Raw genomic sequence first — 8,553 nt, 5'->3', positions numbered from 1 at the left:
AACCTAGACCAACTGAAACGGTATTACCCTTAGCATAGGACAGAAAACACGCCTCGCGTAACCCATGTACCGCTCATGAGACACAAAATAAAACCGGCTTATTGAATTGCACTTCCCTCAGGAGTAAGTAAAGCACATGCTTATTTTCTAAAGTTCATTACAAGCTCTTGCTTCGAACAATTATTCTTTTACATTTACTCGAACTACTCATAGGGTTTGATTTTATTTTTTCTAATGAATACGTAGGCAATCCTTCACGGGATACAATCCATTATTATTTTAAAATGTAAATAGAAGGACATTTGCATTTGCATTTGAATTTCGACAAGAATAATAACAGAAAATCATAATGGTTTCTTAACTATTTAATCTTTTATTCATTATTCCATAAATATTAATAATACGCCAAATACATAAAAATAATAGATGCTGAAATAAATGCTAGGCTAGGATTCTAAAAACCCCGCCATTTTTTACAACTTAAATAATAATAAATAATGCTATAATAAATGACTAAGGCTATTCTTCCATTTTTCCTTTGCCTTTGTCACCCTTGTTATACTTCTTGTCTCGACCACGAGCCGGGCGCTCTTGCGTTGTCTCTGACCTTATCACCAAAGGTCTTTCTCGCGGTCTAGCCTTACCATTTCAATCCATCACCATCTCTACGCCAGGAGCAGCTCTCGGTTTCTTCGACGGACGAGTGTGGACATGGGCCACGTCTCGGTCTGTGGATTTAGGCCACCTACCGATCTGCGGTCACGGGCCACCTGCACCCCAGGCCAATCTGTGGACATGCAGCGGTCTTTTGAAAGCCACGCTCGGCGGCGTAAAAATGCTTTCGACCGGATCGTTTTAGATCGGTCGGTTTCATTTTTGTAAGGGTCTCGAAACGATTAGAGATGTTCGGAGTCGCCACCAAGCATTTGTGGGATGCTTGGAACCCGTTCGAAATCCACTTTATACCTTGGTCAAATTGAAGCACAAAGCAGCATTTGACATAGGTACTAAAGATAAGGAAATCGTCCCTCTTTAGCATCCTATCTCTAGAATGACTCTCGTACGCCCTGGATAAGGTCGTCCACTATCCAAAGTTTCTGAGTAAGAGGTGAAGGTACGTATTGGGAAGCCCTTTAATCAGACACCCAATCCCGCCCGCGGTAGCGGCCTGTACTGATCTATCTTGGTTGGTTGAATGCAAAAGTTGATAAAACGGTTTAAATGCATGAATGCGCATCCAATAATTTAAACCTAACATGTGAGAGCTTTCTAAGTCGGTTGATTTAATCCAAGTATCAAGTATAAGATGTCGAGTTGGATTAATGATTGATTTGCATGCAAGACGAAAATTAAACATCCATTTACCGTATTAGGTTTAGGGTGCATAACGTGATCCATTTGTCTTAGTAGGGCATTTTGCAAATATGATTTTGAATAGTCATCTGATCCGTCCTATATCCGGGCTAATCGGAGTCGGGATCGTCCTGGACTGATGCTGGAAGGGAACAGGCCCTGTACCAGACGGCTACATGAGGCGCGAGCCAGCCGGCGGTATAAGGGGTCTCTCCCTGGTTTCGAAAATGAGAAAGAAAAAGGGCATGTTTAGGCGCGAGTCAACCCACGGCCATATGCCGTATCCTGACTTATTTGAAAAACGTTATAAAATGTATAAAAGAATGGGTATTTGAACCCGATTTGATTTGAAAGGGTCGTTTAGACCGCATTTGTTGAGTTGAAGAACTAGACTCGAATAATCATCATGATTTTGATAATATTCGGTGTCGGGTTCGATTTGACAAACTTGACATGAATAGTTTTGATAATAATTATGAACTAATTGTTTTAAGTTCATTTGGATGTAATTAGTCGATACTCATCATCGTACCCGGGTTAAAATCCGGCATGGTATGTAGAACCAAGGATGACTTTGTGTTGGTGATTAATATGTTTATTTTGAAAATGTAAAGAAAATGATGAAAGGCTTTAAAATACCTCCAAAAAAATGAAATAAAAGGCTTTAAAATGCCTTTTAAATGTCATTAACCAAATATTATCACCGAAACACGGATTTAACCGTCATGGTATGAGAAACCAAGGGTGAAAATTGTTTTATGGTTAAAATAAATAAGATGAAATAAAAAGGGTTTGAAAATATTTGAAATGGTGAAAACCGATTACAAATATGAAAATGGATTAAATGGAAATTACGAGAACAAACACGGTTGATCTCTGACCTGGACACCCCATTTAGGCGTGGGCAAGCCGGCGAACCAAGGGGCTTCTGTCTCAGGCCAAAAATCAGTTTTGGCTCGTTTATTCCATGTTTGGGTTCATGTTATGCACGTTTTAGCATGTTATAGTCATGAAACAAATGAAAACATAATAAAAGAGGATTTTTACACCCTCATACTTACATGTTTGGTTATGGCAAGTGACCGACGTAAGTGTAACAACTCGTTTGATCGGAAAAACTCGGTTTAAAACCGTTTTGGTAAGTAAAAAGAGTGTTTTAAGTTTAGTGACGGTGTAGTGGTCGAACTGGTCGGTCAAGTGATTTAATGCACGATGACGGTACCAAACAATGTGTAAGGCTTGTATTTATGATCGGTAGGTCGCAAATACGCATCGGATTGTGACTTAAGAAGTTGAGTCGAGAATTTTAAGGGAGAAAAGAGGGGGCGGACACTCGCGAAAGTCTCAAATGGGGGGCATTTGAGGGGTATTTATAGGGAAATGAGTGGTTGTGTGAGGTTTGAGCGACGTGGCCACTTGGGCTGCTCAAAGTGGCGCGAGCCACGTCGCGGTTCTTCGACTTATCTTGTCACTTTCACAACAAACGCAATCATGATTTGTTCTATCCTAGGTTTTGTAGTCATATGTTTGGTACTTGACCAAACATAAATCCGGGAAAACTTAAGGTAGAAGGTTTGAAATGTTTTGTTTTTGGTGGTTGACTTTTTTTACTCGTTGTTGGAGTCGGGATTTGAATTTTTGAGTCGGTTTTTGGTCCGATGTCGATTTTGACTCTAGTTAGTGTCATTGCGACCCCGTCGTCGTGCATTAAACACTCCAGGTATTTTTGAAATGTTTTATTTTCGAAATCGTTTTAAGTTTTCCGACGTAATGTTGTACACAAACCGTCGATCAAACGCCGCGATTCCAAAACATGTTTTAGTCCGATAATCATCAGGTGTTTGTTGGAGTCTCAGTAGATACTGGGTATCTACACAGCCCCCACTTTGACTGAGGCTTGGACAGGGCGAAAGTCAAAGTAGAGCCCCCAGGTCAATCGAAGATTACAACCTGGAGACCAAAGCGACATCGAGGCGGCTCGAAAGGATTCGGGCCAAGGACCTGCCGTCGGGAAGGGCGACGCCGAGGCGACTCAATGGTACGAGTCAAGGACCTGTCGTTGGGAACAGTTTAGAGTCTGTCGACTATCCATGGGGGTCGTTTAAAGTCCATTAGACTACGTACAAAGGCTCGCCAGCCATAGGAAGGAGTCATACCTGAGGCATCTTCGGATATGTCCTTGCACGTTCGCGGACAAAGGCTCGCCAGCTGTGATAAGGAAATGTACCCGAGGCATCATCGGGAAGTGTCCTTGAGTGTTTGCGGACAAAGGCTCGCCAGCTGTGACAAGGAAATGTACCCGAGGCATCTTCGGGATGTGTCCTTGAGTGTTTGCGGACAAAGGCTCGCCAGCTGTGATAAGGAAATGTACCCGAGGCATCTTCGGGATGTGTCCTTGAGTGTTTGCGGATAAAGGCTCGCCAGCTGTGACAAGGAAATGTACCTGAGGCATCTTCGGGATGTGTCCTTGAGTGTTTGGGGATAAAGGCTCGCCAGCCATGAGAAGGAAATGTACCCGAGGCATCTTTGGGATGTGTCCTTGAGTGTTTGCGGACAAAGGCTCGCCAGCTGTGACAAGGAAATGTACCCGGGGCATCTTCGAGATGTGTCCTTGAGTGTTTGCGGACAAAGGCTCACCAGCCATGATAAGAAAATATACCCGAGGCATCTTCGAGATGTGTCCTTGAGTGTTTGCGGACAAAGGCTCGCGCGCCATGTGGCGGTCGGTTAATGGACCGTGAGCATAGCCGCGTTGAATGGGCTTGTTTTGAAAGTAGCGAACTCATGATGCCGCTGTGGAAATAGTGAAGTCGAATTTTCACTATCACTGTTTTTGAAACGAGCGGGTTCCGCGAGGAAGCACCCTGCTGGTATTTTAAAGAATAGTGAATTTGGAATCTTCACCATTCGTCGTTCTTTTTTGAGTTTGAAGTGGCGGTTTCGATCGCCGTTGAATTTGAATTTTGAAGGAAATGGCAAATTTTAAATTTTGCTGTTACGTTTGACGTGACGGTTTATGTGCCGCCGTTGACATTTGAAAGAAATAGTGAATTTGGAATCTTCACTATTAATTGAAGTGACGGTTTATGTGCCGCCGTTGACATCTGATGGAAATAGTGAATTTGGAATCTTCACTATTAATTGAAGCGACGGTTTATGTGCCGCCGTCTGAAATTTGAAGAAAATAGCGGATTTTGGATTCTCGCTATTATTTTTGAAATTTTTGAAGAAAAATAGTGAATTTTGATTTCACCATCATTCTTGAAATCGGCGGTTTTGATCGCCGTTTGTTTGAAATTTTCAAAAATAGCGAATTTAAATTTTCGCCATTAATTGGAGTGACGGTTTATGTGCCGTCGTTTGAAATCTTCGAAAATAGCAAATTTGAACTTTCACTATTTGTTTTTGTCTTTGAGAAAATGACGACCTTTAATATCGTCAATGAAAATTCGAAGTTTAATATGTGAAATTGGGCCAAAGCCCAAATTTCAGTGGGAAAGCAAGGGGAGGTCTGATTAAGGCGCGAGCCACCTTGCGAACCAAAGGGGCTTCCCTTTTTTCTGTAAAAGACGCGAGTTCAGGCTGCATTTCATTCCTCATCCGTCTTCAACCTTCGACAAAGTAAACCCAAGAACGCCATTGTTGGTTCTTAAGCTTGTTTCCATTTGTGCCATCAACAACAATGTCATCTCAAGGTATGTATTTCCTCTTGAATCCATTTAAATTTGTTGGCCTTTTAGCTTAATTGAATTAGGGCGAAATTTACCCTGGAAAATCGAATTGGGTGTTTTTGATTGAGCCCATTTTGACTGAAATTGATGACTGCATTAGGTTAGAAACCTGTTTAGGAGTATAGGGGTGCTTTTAGTTTGCATTTTGGTCCCCGTTCCTGCTCCCTATGCTCGAAAAACGTGAGTGAGGTGAGAAACCGTCCCATCTCGCCATGCCAAGTTTATTTGCCTAGATAGTGGGTCCCGTTACGTTGCATTGTAGTCGGGAAAGACCGTATTCGCCATTATAGACCTTCGTTGGGTATTGTGGGCAAAATTGGATTTTCTGCCTTTTGTGACGGTCTTATGTCTGACAAAATAAGCGCCTGTTTGGGCTTGAATTGAGTCAGTTTGCCTTGAAATGGACCTCATTGGTAGTTTAGGTCGCTTTGAGGGGTGATAAAATCACGTTTGCCTTTTTGCGGTCGTTTTTGAATTTTTGACCGGTTTGTGCTCAAATTGGCTTATAAATTGCCTTTTTGAGCCGTAGAAAGATTCCCCATTGTGTCGGGAATGTATTTTGGTTTGTTGGCGGACCTCGTATGGGTCTTGGAACGCCGTTTTTTTGTTTGTTGTTTTGACTCGTCTATTGCTTGAAAAGATGGGTGAGTCGTTTTTTGTTTTTTTTTTGAATGGTTTTGTTTGGTTGGATTTTGGGCGGGATTGCCCTTGTTTTGCTTTGCAGGTTGCGTTTTTTTTTGGACTTGTCCGATTTATGCCGTCATAACGCCGAAATTTCCGCTGACGTTCTTTGTTTATTCTTTTGATCGCAGGGTATCATTTGGGACCTATGGGGTCTGCCGTGGAGGCCTTGGAGGAGGAAGACGATCCTGGAGGGGGAGAGACGACTGTTTTTTGTTACAGGCTTGGTTGTTATTCTGCCTGGCGGCCTTTGCCCGGCTAATGATCGGGTATCGATCGTTGGTCGTTGTCTGCAGAGGTTCGGATGACCGATGAGTGGGGTTCAATGCAGGCGTGTTATCCCATGTTGATGCTTTCTATCGCAGTTGAATTCAGCTGAGTGGGGTTCAACATCGGGGTAGTATCCGTTGTCGTGGTCCCTTTTCACCCTCGAATTCTGAGGATTGGAGGCCAACGTCGGGGTAGTGCGCTGAGCTACGATCCTCGGTTATCGCGTCGTCCAAAATCTGCAAGGCATCATTTTTCTTTTTATCGTGGAGCAGGAACGAGGTATTACCGTCATGGTAACAACCTCTGCTTCCGTTGTTGCTCCTCTGTCTCTTGTGTTGCTCCCTTTCTTTTCTGTTTGAGAGGATAGAGAGTGCTTAGTTCGGTAGGTGGCGGATAGCCCCCAGTTCGTTGTCTTAGGCCAGTGTCTATATGATAGATAGTTGTTTTAGGCCAGTGTCTGTATGATAGATGTCTGTACTGGATCCTGTTTGCACGATCAGTTCTCCGTATCAAATGCGTGTCGATGTATTTTGCGTGAGGCGGTTTGTATATATGTGTTTTTCGATCGTGGTTCATTTTGTGATTTTTGGCTTTTTTGTGTTGTGTTTCGGAGGAGCGCTGTCGGCTGTCAATTCTCCTTTTTGCTTCGCACTAGCTCCTGCATCGTTAGTGTAGAAAAACAGGCAACAGGTAGCACGCATACATAACCGCAAACACGTAAAAGCATTTGATTGAAAACAAATTTTAACCGCGATGACTCGGAGTTAAAATTGAAATTTGAAATGAATTTTCAAAATTTGCGACAAGTCGTCACGTTTGGATTTCGAAAGGAATCGATTTGAAAATTGAGCAATTAACTCGTGTCTTGAATTAAATTGCATCGGAATTGTTGAAATTGATTTGTGACTCAAAAAATTCAAACTCAATCCGTCAGGGAAGAATTTTTAGAAAAGGATTTTTGCGAGTATGTTTGATTTTTGATTTTTGAGGTCAAGACTCGAATTTGTGAGTGCTTGAATTTTGAGGAAAACTGATGTCGTTCTATCAATCTCCGTATGTTTAAAGTTGCGTCATAGAAACCGTGTCGGATTTCGTAAAACGCGAAAACAAGGAAATGTGAGTGTCAGGAAGCACAAAAAATGTCCTGGATCATCCCGAAGAGGCGCGAGGTTCCTGGCGGGAGGTTTGAGGTGTCAGGAGAAAACACAAGTTGAAAGAGACAAGTCAACAGCGGGAATTCCGGGGAAGCCTCAAAGAGGCGCGAGCAGCGTGGCGATAGAAGCCGACTCTCCCTTTTTTCTGAAAAACGCACTGATCATTTTGTATAAATAGGGACGTTTGCGCTTCATTGTTTCATCATCCGAAACACAAAAACATCTCTACAAAACTTCTTCCTCTTCCACAAAAATATTTCATGGATGCTTTTGAGAACACATTGCGACAATGGTGCCGGGATTTGTCACCTCCCGAAAAGTATCAACTCATTTGCATGGGAGTTGGTCAATTGTTGGTGCTTCGTCAAGTCAAAGTGCAACCTTCATTTCTTGAAGCATTTTCTCGGTTTTGGGATTCGAAACACCATGTTTTCGTTTTCCAGAAAGGTGAGATTTGTCCTCTTGCCGAAGAAGTTGGAGCCATTGGTGGGTGGCCGGGTTGTGTTCCGGTGCTTCCTCCGACTCGGTTGTGCTACAAGGAGAAATTCCGTTCCATGTTGGGCTTGTCAACAAGCCAAATCAACTCCCTTCTTGCTCCTCATGGTGTGGATATGTTGGCTCTTATCAACATCTTTTCAAACCGATTAGATGCTAATGTCTCGGAGGTGGCTAGGAGAAGGGCTCTTGCCTTTTGTCTTGTCCATGTGTACCTCTTTGTTGATGTTTTGAAGAAGGAGGGGCCAAAATGCTATGGTAGCATGACCCTTGTTCATGTGGTTGAGCAAATGGAGCATGGTAGAGATCCATCCCGGTTGGTGCTTGGCGAGATCATCCAAGCTTTGGACAAGGAAGGCTCTTGTAGAGAAGCTCCCTCTTTTAAATCCCCAAGGGTCCTTCAAGTGTGGCTATTGGAGAGACTAAGGTATGTAGAGCCTCCGGTTAATCCTTCTTCTTACTCCTTCCGTCATCTTACCATGAGGAAGAAGTTGTACCCGGATAGTTTTGCTTCCATCGAGGCTTATTGGGCCGCGAGATTGGCGGAGGAGGGTGGTCCTCACATCCGTTGGGTTGTGCCATGGTGGCACTTGAGGTCCTTCACGGGGTTGCCCGCTTCGGGTGCTAGTCCTCGTTCTTTGATGGTGATGGGTTTGAAGGTTGCTTCCTTCATATATCCCGAAAGGCTCATGAGGCAAATGGGGCGTCAACAAAAGGTGTCCGCTCAAGATACTCTTGTCCAAGAGAATGTTTTCCGGAACTCCGAGCTTGTGGAGGTCTTCGAAAGGTGGTGGGCCACTCGACCGCTTTGGGAGGTACCAAACCCCGTTGCCACGACATGGGTGACTCCCGCTTATGTCAAGTGGTCA

Source organism: Silene latifolia, unplaced genomic scaffold (assembly GCF_048544455.1).
Source record: "Silene latifolia isolate original U9 population unplaced genomic scaffold, ASM4854445v1 scaffold_75, whole genome shotgun sequence".
NCBI classification, from domain to species: domain Eukaryota; kingdom Viridiplantae; phylum Streptophyta; class Magnoliopsida; order Caryophyllales; family Caryophyllaceae; genus Silene; species Silene latifolia.
The sequence above is the reverse complement of the archived record's forward strand: the minus strand, read 5'-3'. Positions refer to the sequence as shown.